The sequence below is a fragment of the Callorhinchus milii genome, unplaced genomic scaffold, assembly GCF_018977255.1.
Source record: "Callorhinchus milii isolate IMCB2004 unplaced genomic scaffold, IMCB_Cmil_1.0 Scaffold17, whole genome shotgun sequence".
NCBI classification, from domain to species: domain Eukaryota; kingdom Metazoa; phylum Chordata; class Chondrichthyes; order Chimaeriformes; family Callorhinchidae; genus Callorhinchus; species Callorhinchus milii.
The window spans coordinates 5,939,764-5,964,075 of NW_024704758.1; the positions used below are offsets into that span (position 1 = coordinate 5,939,764).

Here is a 24,312-nt window from a genome sequence, read left to right on the forward strand (position 1 = left end):
TGGGGGCGGTTTAGAGATGTTTTCCAAAGGGTTTTGAAATAAAGGAGTGAGGGACATGAAAGGAATGGATTTGTGGAGAGGCTTGGAGATCGACAGGGTAGGGGCATAGTGGCGGGCAGGCAGAGGGGGAGGGATGCAGGTGGGAAGCAGACAGGAGGTGGGGTGGTCTTTGACCGTGCCTTCAGCTCCCCTCTCAACTCTCTTCCCCCTCCTCGCTCCCTCCCTTCCCTCCCCTCACCCTGACCATTTCCCCCCTCCTTGCTCCCTCCCTGCTCGGGTCATGACCCAACTGTGCAGCACCTTGGGACGTCCTCCTGACGTGAAAGGCGCTTTATAAATGGAATCTTGTTGTTGTTGTTGTTGTTGTCTGTTATTGAGACCGAATCTGTGAATTCTTTAAAATGGAATGAGGTACATGAAAACTTGGAATATTGTGGTTGGGAAGGGTGGAGGAGAGAAGGGGGTGAGGTTATGCGCTGGAGAGTAGGAATAGTTTTAGGTGTCTCATGTGGATGGTAGACTTGATGGGCCATTGGCCTGTGTATCTGGTGATAACAGTCTTCCTCTGAACACCTCTGAGGCCTTGGACAGATGCGAGATGGAGGCTTCAGAGAGAGTAAAATTGAGGGCCTGGCAGAGAGACTGTACAAGTGAGAGTTTTGAAGTCTGAGACAAACATAAGAAACGTTTGATCTGATGGTCACCACATAACATAGTGGTAAGACCCTCATCCTACAGACCAGGAGCTCACTGAGTCAGAATCTTGTGAGTTCAAGCCCCACATTGGGGCTTTGATCTCACATAGTCTAGGCTGAGACTCCAGTACAGTGTTAGGGGAGTGCTGCATTGTCAGAGGTGCCTTCCTTTGGATGAGATGTAAAACCGAGTTCCCATCTGTATGTTCAGGTGGGCATCAAAGATCCAGTGACACAATATGAAAAAAGAAGGGAGCTTGTCCCTGGCCAACAAGCCTCCTTTCATGTAGCACTTTGATGTGCGAAAAGTGACTGCTGCATTCGCCTATAAATACAACTATAAATCCAGTGAAGCATTTTAAGACATCTTGATGACTTGCAATGGCACTGTATACAATGCAGTTACTATATTTGTTATGAGTTTGGTGGCGTATAAAGCGGGGAGGGGAAGGAGAGAAATGTTGTAATCGTAGGTCTGATTTTATCGTGTTGGATTGTGTAGAGTGTGTAGCAAGTGTGGCAACTATTGCTGTGTTGTTGCCTTTTCCAGGAGGTTCATTGAAATTCCTGAGCGAGGCGGGGACGAGAGATTGAGTGCTGACCTTATAAGGGGAGCGCTCTTGCGGAGACTGCTTAATAGTCAATAGTTTTGTGTGAAACTGAAACAGGTTTAAAAGCAAAGCAGGAGAGGAAGGGGGAAACGTTAGCACTTCATCCTCCTACACCAGAGGAGACGATCTGCGTAACACGAGGCTAATTCTGCAGGTAAAGAAAGCATTTTATTGCTGTTCCTTTTGGGACCTGTGTTAAGTTACTCATTTCCAAATGCTAACGCTCGGTTTAGTTCTCAGAGCAGTGACATTGAAGTCCTATTTCCATTGGCAGCCTTGTGTGACCCTTAGTGGGTGAGCTGAGTTAATTATTCCTTCTGGTGTGTGTGTGTGTGCGTAAGAGATTCTTGATCTGGTTTTTTAAATGTCTTCACAATTTCAATCCTCCCTTCCTCTGCGATTGCCTGACCTGATTCCACTGTTCGTACCTTGCAAGTTTATTGCTTGTTTCTTCCCTCATTCCATTCCTGCCATTGATGAACAAGCTTTCAGCCCGTACGGCCCTTCCTTGAGCGCTCTGCTATCAAAACCAAATTATATTTCTATAGCGTCTTTCACGTCGGGTGGATGTCTCAAGGAGCTGGACAGTCCTGCATGAAAAGCGTCATATAAAGTTGGTGTAGTCTTCTGCAACTCCCCTCCTCGCACTCCCAAGACACTACCCTGTGTGAAGGGCGCTGTATAAATACAACTCCTCCCTCCTCCCTATCACCCCTATTTTGTTGTTGTTGTCCTCTTCGACCGTGCTTTCGATCTCCCTGCTTCGCCCCCCCTCCACCCTCCCTCACCCCGACCCTCAGCTCGGGTCCGTAACTCTGTCTGTCCATTGCCTTGGGACATCCTCCCAACGTGAACGGCTATCTATACAAATGTAATTCTGTTGTGGTGGTGGTAGTTGTGCCTCTCTCCCTCCTCCTCATCCTGACATCTGACTGGTTTGACGTCTCATATATGGGTGTAGCACTTTGTGACCTTCATTCCATGTGAAAGGTGCTTCATAAGTGCAAGAAAGTCCTGTTTGGGTTTTGATTCAGTGCAAGTTCTTAAAAGCCGCAGCAGTCTCCAGTGTCATCTAACCTTTGTGTGTGTTTGGGGTTTAAATACCTCAGGTAGAATGAGTTGTTAATGTTACGTTTCACCAAACACTAAGGCACAGAAACCTGTGACTCAAATCAGTTGCGATAAAGTCGGTGTATTTTTGACTCATATTGGTTAGTCTTTTTAACTCATAATGATTCTGTTTGTTACAGCTGTATGAGATAAGATAGAGAGAGAGAAATTGGGGGTGGTGGAGGGAGGGTATTGGAGAGACTGAGCTTCCTTTGCTTTGAATGTTATTGGGGAGGGGATGTATGCATTTGATCACATTATCACATTGTTGAGAAGTCTCAAAGCGCTTCACAGAATATGCTGTAAAGTGGATTGATTGTGTATTTTGTGGGAGAAAAGCGGCAGCAGCCAATAGCGCACAGCAGTGTCCCACAAACCTCGTGGATAGAGTTATTATTAGTTAGTGTTCGAGAGCTAAATTGGCAGGTGAGTGTGTGGGTTGGTCTGATCAGGTGAATACCTGTGGGAAACCTCAGGTGGTTGTGCCACATTAGTAAGGGTGTAGTGTTTCACTGTGTGATGAGGTCATTGGTGCTGGATGTCTGGGAGGTGCCCAGTGATTGCTGGTTTCTGGGAATCTGCTTGGGTTGCTATTGCACATGTTTGTGCAGCGACTCAGCCAGAGGTGTCCTTATCAGCCCGATGCCTCAACCCTTGTCAGATTTGTTCCTTTACCTGACTCAATCTAACTGTCTTACTACCGAGATTGGAATTTATAGATTTATGACTGAGTTTTAAAAGCAAAGCAGATATAATAAGACCTGTATTGGGGTTTCTTCTTTTGAACCTTTCCTTGCTGCATGTCCCTTGTCCCCTCTGCCCCCTCCCCACCACTGTAGCCAAACCTTCAGCTTCTCTGCTTCTGCTCTCTGGAAGTCACTCAGCCTCACAGGTGCTCCACCTCCCTCCCTGTCTTCAAAACCTTGTGATAACCCTAACTCATTGATCTTAGCTTCGATTAACTCCCTTCTGTCTCCCCCTTGTTTCCCCATTGCGTTCTAGTTTTCACACTGTCCCTTTAAAGCACTTTGCGGCATTGTCCTACGTGAAAGGGATTGCCTGAGTGCAAGTTTGTGGAGTCCCATAGCGTAGTGGTTAGCGCGCTCACCTTGAAAGCGAGAGAACCCAGGGTTTGATTCCTGGGCAAGTTGAAATCTTAGGTTCCTTACTCCACACACCTGTTTACCTAGCAGTAAGTAGGAACCTGGTTGTTAGTCAATTGCAGGATACCTTTCCGGTAATATTCCTTTTAAAATAAATAATTTTGCCACTTAAACCACAACTGTTTGTGGGACACTGCTGTGTGCAATTGGCTGCCATGTTTTGCCCACAAAATATACAGTCAAATCACTTTACAATATATTCTGTGAAGCGCTTTGAGTTCAACATCTTAACAACGTGATAAGCCGCTGTACCAAATGCAAGAATTATTATTATTTTGCTAGATGTCCCCCAGATAGAGATGTTCAGAGCTGTTCTTGTTGCTTCACTCGCAGGAGCTGAAAGGCAGAACAAGCCTCAGCTTTCAGATTCCTAAACGTGTCTTACTCTTGTTAAGTTAATGCGTGTTTTTCTCTCTGTCTGGCGTTACAAACTCACTTTTGCTTGTTAGCATACTCGTGCTCCCATCCTTTTGTAGATCACTGCTGTCAAGTCTGCTACGCTTTACCCTTCCTGCTTCACTCCAGGTTCTTCTCTTGTACATGATCGGCAGGAATATTATAACAGAGCTCTTTTTCTTCCTCTCTTCACTGTCAGACCCCTACTGGTAAATGTGTGGATCAATTCAGTATCAATCTTGGTTGTGATTTTGCCCTCTGCCTTGAAGACTTGTCAGGACACTCCTACTCACATTAGGAGTGTAATTTGAAGTGCCAGCCTGGCTCCTGACTCCAGGGCAGTGGGTTGTGGGTTCAAACCAGGGCTTTTCAGGATGGAAAGCCCCCCCCCTGCTCAGGATGGCCCTGGAGTGTGTGCAGTCTTGTGGTATCCTAACTGGAATTAAGAGCAGTCGAGTTGGTGACGTGATTTATAGTTTCTGTATCTACGACATCCATCACCCGTTGTAGACAGTTCTTTCAGCTGAAGGACGACTCCAGTTAGATTAGGATGTATAAGGGACAGCCCTCTGAGTGCTGTGTTTTTCACTCTCTCCCAAGGACAGTCGAGCATTTCACACCCATCTGTTCTGATCTTTAGTTGATTTGTCTCCACAGTGGGGCAACGGCCAAATGAACTCCCAGCCATACATGGAGAGAGGCGTCTCTCTCCCTGTTCCCAATCTAACCTTATTCTGAAAGCAGAATTGCTACAAGTCTAATAATAATCCTTGCATTTGACAGAGTACCAACAACCAACTCCACAGGGAATTGCTGCTGAGTGCAGTGACTGTGAGTTTGTTGGCAAACTCAGCAGCCATTTAGCGCACAGGAAGGTCCCGAAAACAGCCATGAAGGGAATGACTCTGGATTGACTGTTGAATAGCACCACGGGATGCTTTGACATCCTTTTGCACAGGCAGACCGGAATCTGTTTTAATGTCTAAACCGACAAACAGCACCTCTGACCAAAGTAGCCCGACCCCGTCATTGTGTGGCGATGCCAGCCTAGACTGAATCCTGACGTGGAGGCGAGAGACTGAACCAGGCTGACACTATAATTGACTTGTACATAAGAATTTTAGTAGGTCAAGCCCTTTCAATCATTTTTTTAATCACGGCAAATCTTTCTTTCCAAGTTCCTTTAATCCCAGGGTTCATCTACCTCCCCTTTAATTACCCCCAATTGATTTTGCCTCTGTGGTCCCCTGGGGCGATGCTTTTCACCTTCGTTCAACCCTTTGCTGAGGTTATAATGAAAACAGGCCCACGAGTTTGCTGGCAGGGCTTGAGGGCTTTTCCAGCCCTATAATAATGCTCCGTGTGTTTGTGTCGGTATGAAATTTAATGGACATGCAATTTGTTTAGTCTTAGTGAGTTACACATGTTTGGGATTTACAGCAATCTGTGTCACAGTAATCCAGTTACCGTTGAGATTATTTCATCCCTGACCCAGTCCCAGGAATGTTTGCAGGCGTGGGTTTGTGACTCTGTAATCTGACATTTTTTTTATTGAAAAAAAGAAAAATCAGGAAATATTTTGTTAATGTCTTTGTCTGAAATTTGCCAGCGTGTGACTTGACAGTAGTTTCCCTCTGCTCCTGTGGTTTTTATCTTGATTCAGTCGTGTCAGCTTTGCTCAGTTACGTACTACAACAAATGTAGAATTACATATAATCATTGCTATTGATATAGTGCTTTATCATATCATTGAGACATCTCAAAGCTCTTCACACAGTATATTGTAAAGTGGATAGACTGTATTTTGTGAGAGAAACGCGGCAGCCAATTACATTGTGACTTAGCACAAAATTTGGCCCAACTAGTCCGCACTACTGTTTATTCCAGCGCCTTGGGACGTCCTCCCGACGTGAAAGGCGCTCTATAAATGGAATCTTTTTGTTGTTGTTGTATTACTCCACACATGCTCCCCATCCCTTCTATTGCCCTCTCCTAATTCCTCTTCCCTCATGTTAAATGCCGTACTACCAACTGACACCTAAGGTAGGCCTTAATTTGGAAGCTGGTGCTCATTCAGAACTGCGGCTTCCAAACTTTAAAAAGAAAAGGATTATTTGCGACCGCAAATTTTAAGACAAAATAGTCATAACCGTGGAGTCCTGCAGCCCATTGGTTAGAATGCTCGTTTCACAATCAAGAGGACTTGGGTTCGACTTCCGGGCAGGGCGAAACGTTAGGCAAGTTTCCTTACTTGACATGCCTGTTTACCCAGCAGTACGAAGAAACCCGGTTGTTGGTCGATTGGCAGATCACTATCGGGGGACAAAAATCCCTTTTATTAAAAAAAATATAATTTGGTCATTCAATCCGCCACTGTTTGTGGGACACCACTGTGCGCAATTGGCTCTCATGTTTCGCTCACAAAATATACAGTCAGTTCATAGTATATTCTGTGAATCGCTTTGAGACGTCTCAACAACGTGATAAAGAGCTGTATCAAATGCAAGAATTATTATAATAATAGGTTCAGACTGGATGGAATTTCAGGCTGACTGTTTCTGGGGCAGCTGAAAAATGTCCTCAGTGGAGGGGCTGAAATTGGCACCATTTCTCATTCTGCCCCAGCCCAGAACCCACGCTGTCTGACTGTACACAAAGCAGAAACTGGACAATACATTCTGCTGAGCATTTGGATGTTTGAAAATCTGGAGAAAGAGTGTCTTTTATTAATGCCTTGGGCAAAGTGACCTTTTGATAATGTCGTTTATGACGGGATTTTTAAGGTGACGTTTGGTGGTGACTTCAGTTTCACAGCAACCCGAAATGTAGCTCTTTGCACTCTTCAATTGCTGACACATTAACCAAAGACTTAACATGGGGATTCACCAGGGACAGTAATGAACCATTTAACACAAAAAAAAGGAATTCACAAAAAAGACTTAACACTCTATTTAACACACAAATTCACCAGGAACACTAACACATTATGTGACATGGAATTCACCAGAAGCACTAGTACTGCATTGAACATAGAGATGAACCAGCAATGGATATTTCACCCATAAAATACAGTCAATCACTTTACAATATATTCTATGAAGTACTTAGACATCTCAACGATGTGATAAGGTGCTATATCAAAGGCACGAATTCTACTTATATTCTCTCTGCATCATCCTTTTCTCAATGTAGCATTAGGTACTACACAGTTTTCCCTGTTAAATGCAGTGTTGCTTTTTAGTGAATACTTGGTGGCTAGCTGTCTGGTACCTGGCACTGATTTGGAGAGATCCAGGCTGTTCTTATACAGAATTACATGAGCAGCATGGTGCTCAGTGTAAGGACCGAATGAGGTATGCCTGCATTTGAAAGGAAGATGATTGCTTTTTGTTGTCAGTAACTTGGCGTTTTCTCTCTGTTGGAAAAACCTGAACGTGAATTCATTGATTTTTGAACACCAACTGGCCTAGAACTCAACTATGCAGGTCCCGAGAGAGAGAGTGAGAGCAAAGCTCTCTAAACACTTCACGTCATTTACAAGGAGCATCCAGCGATTGGTATTAAATACAAGGACAGACACGTCAGCAGCCTCTGGTGGTAGATGCCGGAGGCTCTCTGGCAATGCTGTGTGATGGAGAGCCGTCTGCAAAGTATTAAATGAGCGCATTTCACCCACAAAACACACAGTCAATTCAATTCACTTTAAATATATTCTGTGAAGCGCTTTGAGACGTCTCAATGATGTGATAAGGCATTCTATCAAATGCAAAGATTATTATTATATCTTGGCTTAATTGCCCGATCGTCCCTGAAATGAGTTATCTTTTTCTCTTTAATGGGAAATCCATGACTTGCCATTTAAAAATAAAAATAACTCTTGCTTTTTGAATTACGCTTTTCACATTGGGAGGACACCTCAAAGCTTCACAGGATAGACTACAAGTGTAAAGGCTATGTAATTTGTAGGGGAACGCAGCAGCCAATTTACACACAGCAATGTCCCACAAATTTAATATGTGCAGGATGGACCAGATGTAAGTATTAACCATTTCTTGCGACGAGACTTTCAGCGCCCGAGTACCAATAAGAGCAGTATTTTATTAAAGAGAATGCAGCAAGCCAGTTGCTGATGTGAATAGATGGCTTACATTTTACAATTTTTGCAATGGCTTTCACATGAAAGCCACATCTCCAAGGGTTTAACAGAGCAAGATGAATTAGATAATTAATCGGTCTTGTAAAGGCAAATCCAGAATGTGTTTTTGTGGGTAGACTTTTTCTCTTTCTTCCCTCTCCATCCCCTCCCCAAAGTGGATAGAGAGAGCAAACCCAGATATTTGTGTTCGTCTGTGTATGCGGGAGCATGTGTTTGTGTGTATGTGTGAATTGTGTGTGTGTGGGCATGGTGCTTGTGAGTGCTTGTGAACGTAGGCATGGTGTGTGTGAGCGTCTGTTTGTGTATGAGGGGTGGCAATAGGTATGGGTGTGTGTGTGTGGTTACAATAGAAATTATAGGAAGAATAGGAATTATACAACTCTTTCCATCCAGTTAAGATGGCTGAGCAGTGGAAGTGCAGTTCTGCACAGCTTCTTTCCTAGGATCGACATTATGAAGCTTTTGTAGCTAACAATAGAGTAATTTAACAAAAATGTCATTTCTCAAAGGGCAATGTCATTGCCCTTTGAGAAATGATTTCTTTGTTTTGTTGAGAAATTTGGCTAGAGGGATTTTTTTGCATCATGCCAAAGAGTACAGTAAAGTGTAATGACATTCCCAGTTGGGCAGACTTTCTTTTTTTGTAGCTGGTGGGAGTTGATCATATTTCACTTTTAATTAATATAATAAAATGTGTCTCTTCCTGGAGCTTTTGTTAGCAGGTTCTAGATGTTGCACTGTTCACGCTGGAAGGGTAGAGACCAAGGGCATCTCCAGTGTTTGAAGCATCAACCATAATGTTGTTGTTGAGGGTCTGTGTCTCTCTGGGGTGCAGTTGCTGATCCTGGTATTTTTATCATGTGTTGGTTTTGTGTGTGTGTAGGGTTGAATGTGCGATTTGTGTGTTGTTTGTGTGCAGATTCGGTTGTACGTGTGTTGAAGTGTGTGTGTGATTTTTTTTGTGTGTATGTGGGTTGGTGTTTCTGTGTTGGTTTACGTGTAGGAGTAGGTGGCATATACTGTGTGTGTGTGTGTGTGTGTGTTCGTGAGAAAGAGAGTAAAAAAAATCACATGCAGAACAAACACTTTCCAAGCTCCCACATTAGTTATGGTGTAATTGAGAACTGAAACTCCTGTAGCTCCTGACTGCTGACTCAGTGGTTGGTTGTGCACAGGATGAAGAGTGAAAGCCCTTTAACTACAGACTGTGTCTTGCGGCCCGACTCCTCGAGAACCCATCTCATTTTCAGCGATTTAGATTTCCGAGGCAGTCTTTCCAGCGGTGTACGGATGTGGGCAAGCAACAGGACAGCATTTATCTAAGGTTCAGTGTCTGTGAGAAAACTGCTCCGCATAATTTAAAATTTCCCAGAACCACGGGGATCTGGAATTATAATAACTCCAGCGCTGGCCTTGTGCTGCTATTCTGTGGCATTGCATTTTTATACATAAGTTCTTCTGGGAAATTGAAATTATGCAGAGCAGTTATCTCAGACATTGAACCTTAAATAAATGGAGTCATGTAGTGTATTGCTTAGCGCATTTGCCTCGCAAGCGAGAGGATCTGGGTTCGATTCCCGAGCACTTCTGTGTACCAAGCAGTAAGTAGGAATCCGGTTGTTAGATGGCATATCACTCTCTGGAAGTAATAATCCCTCCAAAAGAAAAATTAAATTCGGATACTCAACCCACAACTGTTAGTGGGACACTGCTGTGCGCAATTGGCTGCTGTGTTTCGCCCACAACGTATACAGTCAATTCACATTACAGTAAAGCATTCTGTGAAGCACTTTGAGGCATCTCAATGCCATGATAAGGCACAATATCAAATGCAAGAATTATTATTTATTATTATGAATAGCCTCGTGGCAGGGTAGACAATGCTCTGGAAGTTGTAGACTGAGTTTGATATCAGCTTAGCTCAGTTGGTATCACTCTCGCCTCTGAGTCAAAAGGCTGTGGGTTCGAGCCATATTTTGGGACTTTAATAATAATGATAATAATAATCCTTGCATTTGATATAGCGCTTTTCACGTCTCTTAGACGTCTCAAAGCGCTTCACAGAATATATTCTAAAGTGAATTGACTGTATATTTGTGGGCGAAAAGCGGGAGCCAATTGCGCACAGCAGTGTCCCATAAACAATGGTGGATTGAATTGACCAATTTATTATAGTTTTTTTTCTTGGGATTATTAGGCGTAATAACCATGAACTCACATCATCCTAAAATAATACACAAGTGCAATGCTGGGGGAGGGGACGTTCTTGGACTGTGCCTTAGTTGATCTGAGCAAGTAGGGGCATTTCTGCCAGTCGCTGTCTCCTTGGGCAAAGGATGGTGGGGGGTGGGGGAGAAACTGAATCTCCATTAAGCATCTTATATACTGTACCTCTATAAGGTTCTCTGAGGGATGTCTCTCTTCCTGAAGCTGAGCATTTTGATATGCCTCATTGCTGGCTTCTCTAACATAAAATTACACAGAATGTTTGGAAACAGTCCATTCATCCCAACCTGGCCGCAAATGTGTTTATACTGCACCTGAGCCTCAGCCGCTATTCCTGTTTTCCTTGTGTATATGTGTACTACCCCCTCACACACAAGCTTGCTCCCCCCCTTGGTGTTTGGCTCACAGTTGAGGCATGGGTGCTGGAGCAAGCCTTTATGTTGCTTTGTAACCACGTTCAGCATGTCCAGTAATTGGTATGTTACGGTCTTTGACTTCCTCTAGGCTTTATTAAGAGCAGAAATTGTACTGCAGCTGGCCCAGGTCATTCTCTTGGATCCTCAACAAAGTATTGTAATGTCTGGCGCGCACTCTCACTGAAGCCCAAGTTTTATATGCCAGTTGGAACTTGTCCGTGCCATTGACTTCCATGAGGGTGGCCTGGATTAGCCCAGCCTGCACAAGTGTGATCTCCTTTGTTTCTAGACTGGATGCCTGACTTGTTTGGAACCAATTTGTGTTGAGTGTTGGTTCACTGGGAGGTGAGTCTTTCGCAGTCATTGGTATAGTCCGTCTGTTGCCAGGAAACCCTTAGCATGAATCCATTAGTATTGTGTTTCTCCAAATGCCCACTGGCCATTGTGTTATAATAATTATAATCCTTGTATTTGGTATCGCGCCTTATCACGTGTTGACACGTCTCAAATCGCTACCTGGAGTTCTTCCATCTTACCTCCCTCCCTCCCTGCCTATCTTGTTGACCGTGCTTGTGGCCACCTTTTCTCCCTTACTCAACTCTCTTCCCCCCACCCCACCCCCAAGCTAAGTTTCCCAGTCATCGTGAAACACGCAATACAAATGTAAATTTTCATCTATCTTTTCGAGGTTTAAGAGCCCTGGCTTATCTTGCCTTTGCTTGTAACTCACCTCTTTATCACGAGATCAGCATCATTGCTCTCCTCTGCACTGCCTCTTATGTTGCGGCGACCGTACTCAATACTCCGTGTCTGACCAGAATACAGACTTGTGGGGGATCTGAACTCAGACTGGTTAACATGCAGCCCTGTTGGTGTCCTGTTTGCCTTTCCTGCTGCTGTCTCGCGCTGTTGGTGAGTCTGAATGATTTTGTGACATTTCCCACTCCTTTTCGTATCTGCTGCTATTTCTGGTTGGGTTTCTGAGCAGGCAGGAAGGCAAGAATGGAATAACGTGTTTCCTCATTTTAATTGCTACCAATTTACGGTACTGCTCTAAGCGGGCTCTGAATTCCTAAAGCACTTGATTGATTTGTGTTATTAAATGCAGCACAATCCAGTGATATTAATATCCGATCTGCTCATTACACTCAAAGTAATGTGACTTGTATTCTCAGGAGTCCTGTCCACATTCCGTTCTCTAAATATATTTTGCGTTTTTCTCTCTCTTTCCACCACTCCCTCGTTCCCTCTCCCCCCATCTTTTTCCGCATCATAACTCGCTGAGGAAAATTAAATCCCAAGATTAATTTTCGCATTGGGATCCATCACACCTTCTACTAAAGGCCTAACAACAAAATAAAAATCCAATCTGGACTTTATTGGCTTTTGACTTTGTCTACCACTGAAATCCAACCGTTGACGGAAGAGACTTTATTGCAATTAGTTAGGAGACCTGTTATAGTGACACTGTTGGAACCTTTTATAGCATCTCAGCAATTTATAAAATAATACCAATGATGACCCTTGTCCATTGATTTAGTGCCATTAAGTCAATGTTCCTAACTACATCGCCAATAAATTATTGGCAATTGTCGTGACTGAGGATTTTGTTGGTAAATGCGGCAGCTGTTTCTGTACACAGCGAGCTCCCACAAACAGCTGTGAAGTGAATGAGCAGTTTTATTGTTGACCAGGTCACTAGGAGAAGCTGATGTTTTAGTTAGTATGGGTTCTATCGCGTCCGCCTGAACGGGCCGATGGAAACCCCGGGTGATGTCTCGGCTGAAGGCCAATTAAGTACCGTACTAAGAGTGGTGCAGCGTGTAAGTGACTCCAATGTAACTCCAGTGAAAATTGGGGCCAAAAGTGGAACATTCTCACATGGATTCATAGGAGATTCGTAAATGAATGCTGGCGGTAACGGAGTGGGCCACACTGATCTGCAGGGACGCTCCTCTCAGTACCATTAACTCCCGTTTGTGTTAAAATACGCATTTCCATAACTTTTTATAGCAGTTTTTTTTATTCATTGTCCCCATGTGTGAGTCATCTCCTTAGCAAGGTTGGAAGCAAAGAAATTGATCTGTGTGCGAGGAACATTGCTCTGACACTTGTCGTCCTCGGGTACCTTACCCCAGAAGCCTTGATCAAAGCTGTACTGTACGCTGGTCAGACCAGGCAGCACCCGGGAGAGCAGAGTACAGTCACCACAACATGAGGCAGTGCAGAGGAGAGCAGTAAGGCTGATCCCTTGTTAGATGAATGAGCTATGAGGAATGACAAGATCAGTTGGATCTCTTCAACATCGAAGAGAGACAATTTACATTTATATAACATCTGGTCTTCACATCAGAACCACAGACTATGAGTGTCCGCAGGTGATTTGAAACCAATCCTCGCCTGAGATAAAGGCAATCGCTCTCTCCAACAAGGATAAAGAGCAGCAACCCTTTGTGGCCCAAAGAGAATGGCCTAATATTAATATGGACTGGGTTAACTCAGCTGAAGTCAGTGATCAGCACACACAAATTTGCCGGCAAAATACACAATGAATCCACTTTACAATATTCCGTATTCTGTGAGCCGCTTTGAGACGTCTCAATGACGTGATAAGGTGTTATATCAAATGCAAGGATTTTTTTTTATTAAATTGAAGACAACTTAAAAGAAATTAAAAGGGAGGTCGGAAAAAAAAATCTTTGCTCGGAGGTTCGTGAGACATCCCAGGTTGCTGACTACATCTCTCTCATTGACTCATTTGAGAGGCTAAGTTTATGATAGAATTCTCTCCATCAAAAGTTGAGGCAGAGTTCATCAATTCCATTGAAAGGGAATTGGATAGGTATTTGCAAAGGAAGAATATTGAAGGGTGCAAGTGGGGCAGTGGGGTTAGATTGGTTCATGTGAGAAAAACACCAGCCCAGAGTTGATGAGCGAAATGTTTGAGTGTTATGACATTCTGTGAATCTTTATGTGGCTCAGTTCCACACTGGCTGGCGACATTTACCATCTCAACTATCAATGTGGAAAGGAGAGGAGAGTGGGTGGTGGGGGGGGGAAACGAAAGAGGGTAAAGCTGTAAATAGATTTTATATTGTAGTGCATAGTGAAGAATGTTCATAGCTCGTTTGTGTAAAAAAGGAAGGGTACAGTGGATGAAAATTAATTTTATACTGCTTGTTTCTTGTTATTTCTGTCGGGGGACTGTGATACGATTAGCAACTGACTGTGAAAGTGTTCCTTTAATGACTCGGTACGTGTAATGCCTCATGAAGTTGCCGGGGTTTATAGCCAAGTATTTTGCACTGTTAGTGTGCTTGTCACTGCTCTGAAATGCAGGCACTATCAGGATGCGTAATTTACAGGTGGATGTTAAAGATTCTACGGTATTGTTTGAAAACACTTTATCCCCATGACCCCATGCTGGGACTTTGAACTTGTTTAATAATAATAATAAACCTTGCATTTGATATAGCACCTTATCAAGTCTTGAGATTATGAGATTCACTGTAAAGTGAATTGACTGTATATTTTGCGGGCGAAACATGGCAGCCAATTACACACATAAGCAGTATCCCACAAGCAGTCGTGGATTGAGCGATCAGTTTTTCTTTTTGAGGGATTTATAAATCCCCTCGGAAAAGTGATCCGCCAATTGTCAAGCTGGCACAGGAAGAGAGTTGAATGCAGACCAGGTTAACAGCGGAAATCGAACAAATGAGGACAGTGACTCTGGCGTCACACTTGGCTGGATGCAATCGGAAGATGAGCTGGCTGCATCCACTAGGCAGAGCAATCTGAATAGTTTGAAATTAACCAGAAATCCCAGGTTGTTGGCAACAACTTATTGACTCATTTGAGTCATGGCAATCCCCCGATACCTCGATGGCAGGCGATCAACCCCATCATTACTGTAACATGTTACAGTAATTACTTCAGATCATGTGGACTCTTGGAAAACATGAGCCAGTACATTCCCCGTTAGAGACTTGTGCTGGTTTAAAAAAGCACCTAGTGCTGTACCTAAGGTAGAGATAGACTTGACTAAGTTTCCTGCTCCTCATCATTGTCCAGGACCCTGTGTCAACAAAACTATGAGAAGCTGAAAATAGCATTGAAGCGAGCAGGAGTTATGCTTTGAGCTGGGAGAGAAGAGATACCAACATGTCTCTTTTTTTCTTAAGTCCAATAACCGGCCAAGTCTGGGACACCTGACCATGGTTAGGAATAGCTTTGAACCAGGGAATTGGAATTGAAGGGGATTTTCATGCGCATCGTGTGCTTAATGTACACAAAACTTGCTTGCTGACCAAGATCTGACAAGTGGAACTGAGATACCCAGTTGGTTCATTCGCTTGGGACTGTGCAGCAGTGTGTTACTTGGTGTCAAAGATTTCTGTGTTTAGATTTACAAAGGTTTGTAACCTAGAACCTGTACAAAATGTTTTTGACAGTTTATGTCGTCACCACTCCAGCTTGTTACTAACACTGAAAAAGCAGTCGTGTTCTCGAAAATATAAGTTGCTTTGTGTAGCCAAAACTCCACTTTGCGATAAATCCTATGAAGCTCTTTCAGATGTCCTCCCCATGTGAAAGGTACTATATCAAATGCGAGGATTATTATTATTAGTTGCAATAAATCATTCCATGGTCATTTTAATAACGAGACTTGTGGACAACGTTAGAATAGCAACAAATCACAACTGTGTTCCAGACAAGTGACAAATACCTGGAAACTGGCCTTTGCATTTGTAGCTGGGTTTTGGAAGAGAGCTGTTTGACTGTTCTGCTCATTTCTGAAGGTGGAAAGAATATATGGTGGAATATATGAGGGGGAGGTGGATCTGGCCTGCCATCTGTCCAGAAGGGGTGCGATGTTAAAGCTAATTTTGAGTCTCTCTTGGCAATATCTGAAAGCTTGTAAGTGTATTTGTTTGTGTGGAGAGGGGGTTGGGGTCGGGGGAAAGAAGATCAGAGAGCGATGCAAAAAACCAAAGAGAGATGGCGTTCAGTTCTTTGACCCTTCCTCTCAGACACCTCTAAAGGCAAGTGATTATTGCCTATTCTTTATCCGCTCACTCACTTAATTACTTGGGTGGAGTGGAATTGTTCACTTCCTTGCATCTGGACATTAACAATCTTCACGCAGTCAAAATGCTCTTAGTGATTGTTTGATTGTTGGTTGTTGGAGATGGTCCAGGCTGACATTCTGCAATTCATATTAATTTAAAGCTAGCGTCAGACCATGACTTTGGTTGCCAAGGTAATGGCTATTTTGGTTGCACATTTCAGATTTATTAACTGCCAAGCAAAGACAATCAATTATTGTGTAGGAACCAAGTCTGAAATTGTATGTCAGCTGGCAGTGTTGACCTGGCCAACTTCATTTAATCTTCAATTTGACCTTAGACTAAACTGAAGAAGTCCATCTGTTGACCAGCCAGTGCATTGCTTATCTCATTGTCGTGCTCCTGGAGAAGGAAGTTCTTTCGGTGTCCTGACCATCAATCCTCCAATTTGCTGTGTACAAATTGGCCTTTATGCTTGCCTGCAAATTACAAGGTCACTACACTTTACAATAAATCCTGTGAAGCGCTTTGAAAGGTTCTCCTGATGTGAAAGGTGCTCTATCGAATGCATGTATTATTATTGTGGAGTCCCGTAGCATGGTGGCTAGTGCGTTCGCCTCAGAAGCAAAATGACCTGGTTCGAATCCAGGGCAGGGCGAAATCTGAGCCAAGTTTCCTTACTCCACATTCCTCTGTTTACCTAGTAGTAAATTGGAACTCAGTTGTCAGTTGATTGGCGGATTGCTTTCTGGGGGTAATAATCAAAAATTGTTCACTCAATTCATGACTGTTTGTGGGACACTGGTGTGGGGTAAGCAGAGTGGCTGCCGCACTCGCCCACAAAATACAGGGTTAATCCACTTTACAATATATTTTGAAGCGCTTTGAGATGTTGCAACAATGTGACAAGGCTAGGATTATTATTATGAGTTCTCCTGATGTAAAATATGCTATAATGAATGATTGTAGTATTATTGTTATTGGAGTTGGACTGGCACTTGCCCTTTGCGATCAAGAACAGAAACCATGTTGGGCTAAGTGATCTGAGTCTAGACAGGCTCAGCCCAAATGATAGAAAGCAAGAGGTCATAACAGGTAACTGATTTGAAGGTAGCCATGAGTGATGCTGAGTTGTGTGTCTGGGAAATGTCAGATCCATTCCATCTAATCTGGACTGTGCTGTATCTCTTACACTGTCATCGGGTGTAAGTGGAGTGGTGGGTGAGGGAGAATATCTATTTTCGTAGGAGATTTGTCCCTCACACTGAAGAGTGCACCAACACAAAAGAGCCTTGAGGACTTTTTAGTACTTAAATGCGTAGGTTTTTAAGGTTTTGGCCTGGCTCAGTTGGTAGCACTCTTGTTTCTGAGTCAGAAGGTTGTGGGTTCAAACCCACATCAGGACCTTGAACTCACAGTCTCAGCTGACCCTCCAATGCAGTTTATTGTTGTTTGGGGGACTTTGGCTCCACCAATTGTCTCCCGAGGTCTTCCTACCGATACAGTCGCTATAATTCACAGTAAAATACTGTGAAGAGCTATTGAAATGTCTTGATCACGTGATCTGGTGCTATATGAAATAATTGGAATCCTCGTTTCATGTAGCGTCTGTAATGTCAGTGTATCTCAAAATACTTGGCAGGTAATTGCTGTCAAGTGTATTTGTAGCCCAGTCTAGCTATCACTGAAGTGTCAGTCCTGATGTGGGACATGGACTGAGAGTCACCCTCCAGCACAAACAATTTGGGGGCGGTGGGGGAGTAAAATCAGTCTTGGATACAGGTTTGAATCCTGCTCACCTCAGCAATTAGTGTTTAGTTGGGGGTGGGTGGGGGGTGCAGTAAGCCAGGCCTTGCACTCCTGATCAGGCTCAGCATTGACGCCCCATTCCCCCAGTCAAAGAGGACTCGCTGTCAAGGCTGGCACAGAATAATGGTCAATAGGGCGAGATAGTAGACCAGCGCCTGTGAAATAGAAGCTAGAAGTGAATGGGGAAAAATGGTGAAAAAAACCTTCAAAATAGGAAGGGAGTGTGACAGTTGTAAATGTTGAAGGATGTTTTATTTGCCTGAAGCGTTGAAATCATTTATATTTAAAGAAGCTGCTTTCCCGAATGACTCACAGTGGCGCTGACATGTCAGAGGCTCCAGCCATTTGCACATGATATGGGAATAGCAGCTCTTGTGAAGTGTCAAGATTATTAAATTCCCTGCTTCTCAGTGTAGCCCTTGAGCTTGTGTGACGTGACATACCTTGTCCAGTGTAATGTACACATTCTCAGTTCGCCCAGGTTAGCAAAGGGTGGGGGGGGGGGGGGGGAGGGAGCATTCTCCCTGTGTCCTGGCCAACAATCCTCAAGATAAAATTGGTCATTCACGTCATTGAGTGTTTGTGGGATTTTGCTGTGTGCAAATTGGCTGCCGTGTTTGTCTACAAATACAGTCACAACACCTTGCAGTAAAATCCTGTGAAGCGCTTTGACAGATCTCGATTGTGTGATAAGGCGCTTTTTCATGGATGTTCATTATTGTTTTATTATTATTGTTATTATTTCCACTTGGAAAATTATATTTTCATTAAGACTAATGAGCTGCTGTTTCATCCTTGTAGATTCATGCAGAATACAATGGTCTGGGAACTAGAAAGCATACATGCCTCATATCCACTATATGTTTAAGACCTGGAACTCTAGATGTGCAATAATATCAAATGCAAGGAATATTATTATTATGTATTGGCATATTTGTATTGACCTACACAGTACCAGAGAGGGTTTGATGATAAAATGGCTGACATTTGATGTGTAGAAAAGAAATTCCAGCGACCCACATTTTTAATACAAAAGGTGATGTTTAAAAGGTCCTTCAAATTGCCAGATACGCTGTGCCGATCCATGTAGCAAAATGAACAGACTTACTGTAACTCTCTTGACACTGATGTACGGTACTTTTAAATTGTGTGTGGCCCTTTCATTTAAGAGAAGAACACTTGGCTCACCCGTGGATGACAGTGATACGTAAATGAATGCGATACTTTTTATTAAATCAAGTGCGCGCTGCACTTTCAAGTACTGCTCTTTCAACCCTTCTGGAGAAGCTCTGTTCAGAGCAATGATTTGAAGCCATTGAGAATGAGCAACCAGCCGCAGTCCCATTGTGCGATGCCTGCATCTATATGTTGAAGATAATATTGTTGGAAAGAGACTGAACCCATTTGTGACAGGTTGTAATGCCGGACAAAGTACTTGCTCAATCTATGGAATGCACTCAGTCCACTAACCTGCTGATGGAGAAGCTTACAGACCTAGAATGATCCTATTTATGGCTTTTTCCCACTTTTAATTGAAGATTTTAACAGTGTTTGCCTTGAAACCAGCTGAATACTATCAATTGTCTGCCATCGTTCTGCTTCCCTGGAGGAAAGACCGAAGGGAAGATTGAACTCGATCCATATTCTGGACTAAATGTCAGCACATTTTCTGGGATTTTGGCCACTATATTTGTCGTTTCAGATTCCTTACCCATCAGCCCTGTCCTTGTCAGGTTCCATTGGCTCCCGGTTCCTCAGAAGATTGATTTCAAAGTCCTCATCTGCCCTTCAATTTCCTTCACATTTCTATTTCCATCGCTCCCTACCTCTGCAAGCTTGTCCAGCCCTCCTCTCCTGCCCTTAACCTCATCTCTTCTGATTCTACTGCAGCAGAAGACCCTTCTCTTTGATCGTGTCTGCTGGTAACTCTCGTTTCTCTCTGGCTTTGTATCAAGCTCTCCCATTGTTAACTGCTCTAGGACTCTACCCTGCATGGAGGGGAATATATAAGTTCAAGTTGTTGTTGTTTGTTGTTATTGTTCAGGCTTAAAACTTTCACTCGCTGCTTATTTCAAGGCACACGGCCCAACAAATAAAGACTGAAATGATCCAGTGGGAAGCAGCACTTAAACCAGTGGTGCCAACAAAATAAATTTTCTTGATTGAATACTTCTTAATTTATTCTTAAATTAAGAAATATTCAATCAAGAAAAAAATGGAAACAAAACACCGATTTAAAGCAAACTCACCTGCTAATGCCCCCTCACACACACACACACACGCACACAAACAACTGCTTGTAAATAACCTGATTATTCACCAGGACTGAAAGTGGAGGATCCTCATATTGCTAGTTTATTGCCAGTGTTTTTTTCCTGTGTGCACTATATGCTCTCCAAGCCATTAGATTGAGCTACAGTCTGATTGCACCCACTTGTAACATCTTCCTGATCCCATCAACGTCTCTGTAGGTCTGACCCTGCAGCAGATGTAGCTGTGAAATTGCTTTGTGATGTATCAAATCTCCAGTCTTGGTTAATGCAATGGCTCCAGTGAGCAATTTGCGTTTGAGATTCTATGTTGTTTTTAGCTTCTATGCAACATTGAAGCCCGTCAATGATTAATATCACGAGGCTGATATTAAGTCTCTCATCTACAAATTGTTGACTCCGAATATTAAGAGCGACTTTGCAAGTTTTAGGATTTTATTGATGTGTTGCCGGACATGTTCTGCAATGCACATACAGTAATGCCTCCCCTGAAATCTAGTGAAAGATATTAGGAAATCTGAACAAATGGGCCAGATCGAAATGAGGTTAGAAGATTTTTTTTACACACAGCAGGGTTGTTAGATTGTGGATTGCCTTGTTACAAGTGTGGAATCAACCTGCGCCTATAGTAGTGTGTATATTTGAGGGAAAAGAATAAACAAAGTGAATGGGGAAACAGCTCTGCAATGGATTAGCTTAGATATCTTCATAACACCAACACAGACATGACGTGGAAAGAGCAGAGAATGGGATTAGGTTAGAAAACTCCACTAGGGAAGAGTACGGGTATGGGATTGGAGTAGAAAGCTTTAGTGGGAATAGTTTGAACATTTGTTGCATCTGGTACCTCACTTTTTGTGTGTATCAGGAATGAAACCTTGGACCACCGAAATAGCAGGCATTAATTACAATGTGACGCTGTTTTCTCCCAGCATCCACACAGAAGCACTTTCCAATTGCTGTTGCTTGATGGTGAGTTAGAGCATGCAAGTTTGTTCCCTTACCCACCTTTCTCTTGACCCCACCCTAACTAAGGACAGCTGAGGTCAATTCCAACATGTCCATCATTTTCCCCGGCTGCGATGAAGTAACTAAACACAGTTTGAACCTGAAGCCTCACAGCCCTATGTATTTCACGCTGGACACTGCTTTCACAAGGTGGGGAGATCTGGCGCTAAGATGACAGAATTAAGGACCAGTAGAAGAACCTATATGGTCTGTCATGAATCTGCACCACAATTGGAGAAGCACATACACTGTAGGCTATCGTAGGATGTTTTGGATGAGTTGCAAAGCACTTTTGGACCAGTGGTAATAATAATAATCCTTGCGTTTGGTGCAGCCTTTTGCGTCGCAAAGCGCTGCACAGGATATATTGCAAAGTGTAGTGACTGTATGTTTTAGTGGGTGCATGTGGCAGCCAATTTGCACAAACTATGTCCCTCGAACAGCCATGGGGTGAATGACCAATTTTGTTTTGGGGGGATTATTGGCCTGCACACCAGGAGAAATCCACTTCTCTTTTTGAATAGTGCCATGGGATCTAAACATCCACCTGGACAGGTAGGCGTGGCCTCGATTTAACATTTCATCCGAAGGACGGCACCTCTGACAATACAGCAACCCTCCAGAACTGCATTGGAGTGTCAACTTAGACTATGTGAGTTCTAAGTACGGACATGGGGCTTGAGCCCACGACCTTCTGATAGAAAGGCGAGATTGCTACCCACTGAGCCAGGCCTACATGAAAGTGATGAGCAAAGATGAGCTTTGCAATGAGACAATTACACCATTAGTGAGGATGTGGGAAGTTAATTGCATGTTTTCTGTACTTTTTTATTGACATGAACATAACTTGCCTTTATCCCTTCATAATACTGACTGCAGCTGTTTGGATTTAAGTGGTACAGATTCTTATTAACATAGAATATTAATAGGATAGTTAAATCAGCTATTTGCGTAAACACCAGTGTTTAATATCTGCCCTTGGTTTTCAGTGTGGCATATAAATCTTACTACAGAATTCACAATGTGCTCATCCTGGTTGAAGGGGTTTAGGCATTATCTGCTCTATACAGTGCCCCTTGCATTATGTGGCCAAGTGTAATTAGCATAACAGTTCATGTCATAAGAAGTGAAGCTACGGTTATGAACCCTGGGTGATGAAATGTTCTGCAGAGATTTATATCTGAACATTGCTTGCGCTAAATCACCCATCAGCCATTCTGATTTCACTTCGGGCTGTTTGTGGGACATCGCTGAGCAAGATTGGTTGTCGATTTCACCCACGAATACACAGTCACTATGATTCACAATAATCCCCGTGGAGCTGTATAAGATATTTTGATGATGTGATAAGGTGGCATATCAACTGTAAGGATTATCGTTATTTTCAGTTTGTGCCTTGAGGCTGGAGAGACATTTCAATGATAGAACAGTGATACACCAGTACGTACCTCCTGTTATTGCTAACGCCATGAATCCAATGTACTGCATTTACTATCTATACAGCCTATATTTATTTACCATGCAGACATCGTGCAGTTAATATTTAAGATTTTATTTTAGTTTGGAGAACTTATTTAAGTTCAGAGGCTGGGTTTCCGTGGGAACCGAAAAACAACTGTGGAAAGTTGATTTCCAAATTCACAACGAATTGCCCCAGCCCCCACCTGTTCTCCCTCATTCAGCATAATCTTAAACTTGAAGGCAATGGTCTGAAGCCAAAGGACCTGTGGGATTTTAGGTCTCTGAATGTGATATAATTTTGTTTTCTGAATCAATGGGCGGGAAATTGCTGTTTGCCATATACCATGTTTTTCTTGCACAAGTTATGATATGCAAGTATTTAAGTAAAGAGCTTGTCAATTGGAAGCATAATTTAGATTAGAAATTTATTCAAATCATTATCGTCATCCTTGCATTTAATACAGCGCCTTTCAAGTCAGGTGGATGTCTCAAAGAGCTTCACAGGATTTACTGTAATGAGTATTTTGTAGACATTGTTGCATTGTGATGTACAAAGCTTTATTTGTGAATTGATTGAAGTTAGCATCCTGAAATTTTTATTATTGTGCAGTTCTATATTTCTGATGTGCTGTGCCCTGTGCCTGCAAAGTCTAGGCCAGGAATCAGTAACAGTTGCTAATTGTGAGTTTTCACTGATACAGTCAATGGGAATTGGTTTCAGAAATCCCTTTGGGATTGCCTTAACCTATGGCTTGTTCGCATGTTTAAGGGACTTGAATGAATAAAGTCTGGTCTAATCCACTGGCATACGAGCAGTGATGAACATACCATTTGTTAAAGTAGTTGAAAGCCAGTTCTTTAGCCTCATAGCATTCCTAGATACTGTATTGAAGACTGTAATACCAAAAGGCAACACATTGTGAGGTTGCACAAAGCATTTCCATTACAAATTACTGCTGCTTTTATACAGTTAATTGTCTCCAGTCGATTCGGCTGATGGTAAACCTGATCTGAGCCTAGGATTCCAATATGGAAAAAACATTTCCCCTTTATACCTATTGTGCTCAACATTTAAATATCAAATTGTGTCCAACCATAACATGTAATCCAATTACTGGTCTCTTCACATAGCTTAGCGGACTAAATATAGCCTGTTTAGTGTTCAATTGCAGATGAAGACAGTAGAGTGCTTTAGAAATTGAATTCTTTATTCCTGGAATGTTTCTGTGAAGCGTTTTGCATTTTCATTTAACATACGGCCATTGGACATGTGAGACAGACTCCCAACAAAAGCATTTGAATCTGCATTGTATACCTGTGTATTCCGTAGGTGGCAGCCTGGCTCACTTAGTGCTCTTGCCTCTGAGTCAGATGGTTGTGGGTTGAAGCCCCACGTCAGGGACTCTGAGCTCATTGTCTAGGCTGACATTTCAGTGATGTGCTGGATGTGTTGCATTGCTGGAACTGCTGCCCTTTGGATGAGGCCCAGGTCCCGTCTGCCTGTAGAGGTGGATTTTTAAAGATCCCATGGTTTTATTCGAAAATAGAAGGGAGTTTCTCTTGGTGTCCTGGCCTGCAATCCTCCTCAGTTAAAATCAGTCATTCACATTGTGGCTGTTTATGGGACGTTGCTATGGGACAAATGTGAGACCATGGGACAGCATCCCGGCAGTGCTTGTGTGTTTACCAGTGCTTTCACTTACGGATCGTGCAGAGATTAACATTGGTTGTGAGATCCCCTAAGATTGCCTTAGCTGCACTGGTTTCCAACCCATCTCCCTCTTGCCATACCCACTGCTCCCCCAACTCAGACCTGCTGCTTGTTCCCCTCCTCTTGCTCTATCCCACCATTGTTGGCCAGGCTTTCAGCCACTATGTGTCACTCCACCTGGAGCTCTCTGCAAATCTCTTCGCCTTCCTCC

The 24,312-nt window shown here is 43.1% G+C and overlaps 1 protein-coding gene across 4 annotated transcripts in view; it reads left to right on the forward strand.

Annotated features, from left to right (window-relative positions):
* plekha7b (pleckstrin homology domain containing, family A member 7b) overlaps positions 1-24,312 on the forward strand; it is a 151,425-nt gene that overhangs the window by 51,640 nt on the left and 75,473 nt on the right. The window lies entirely within an intron of this gene.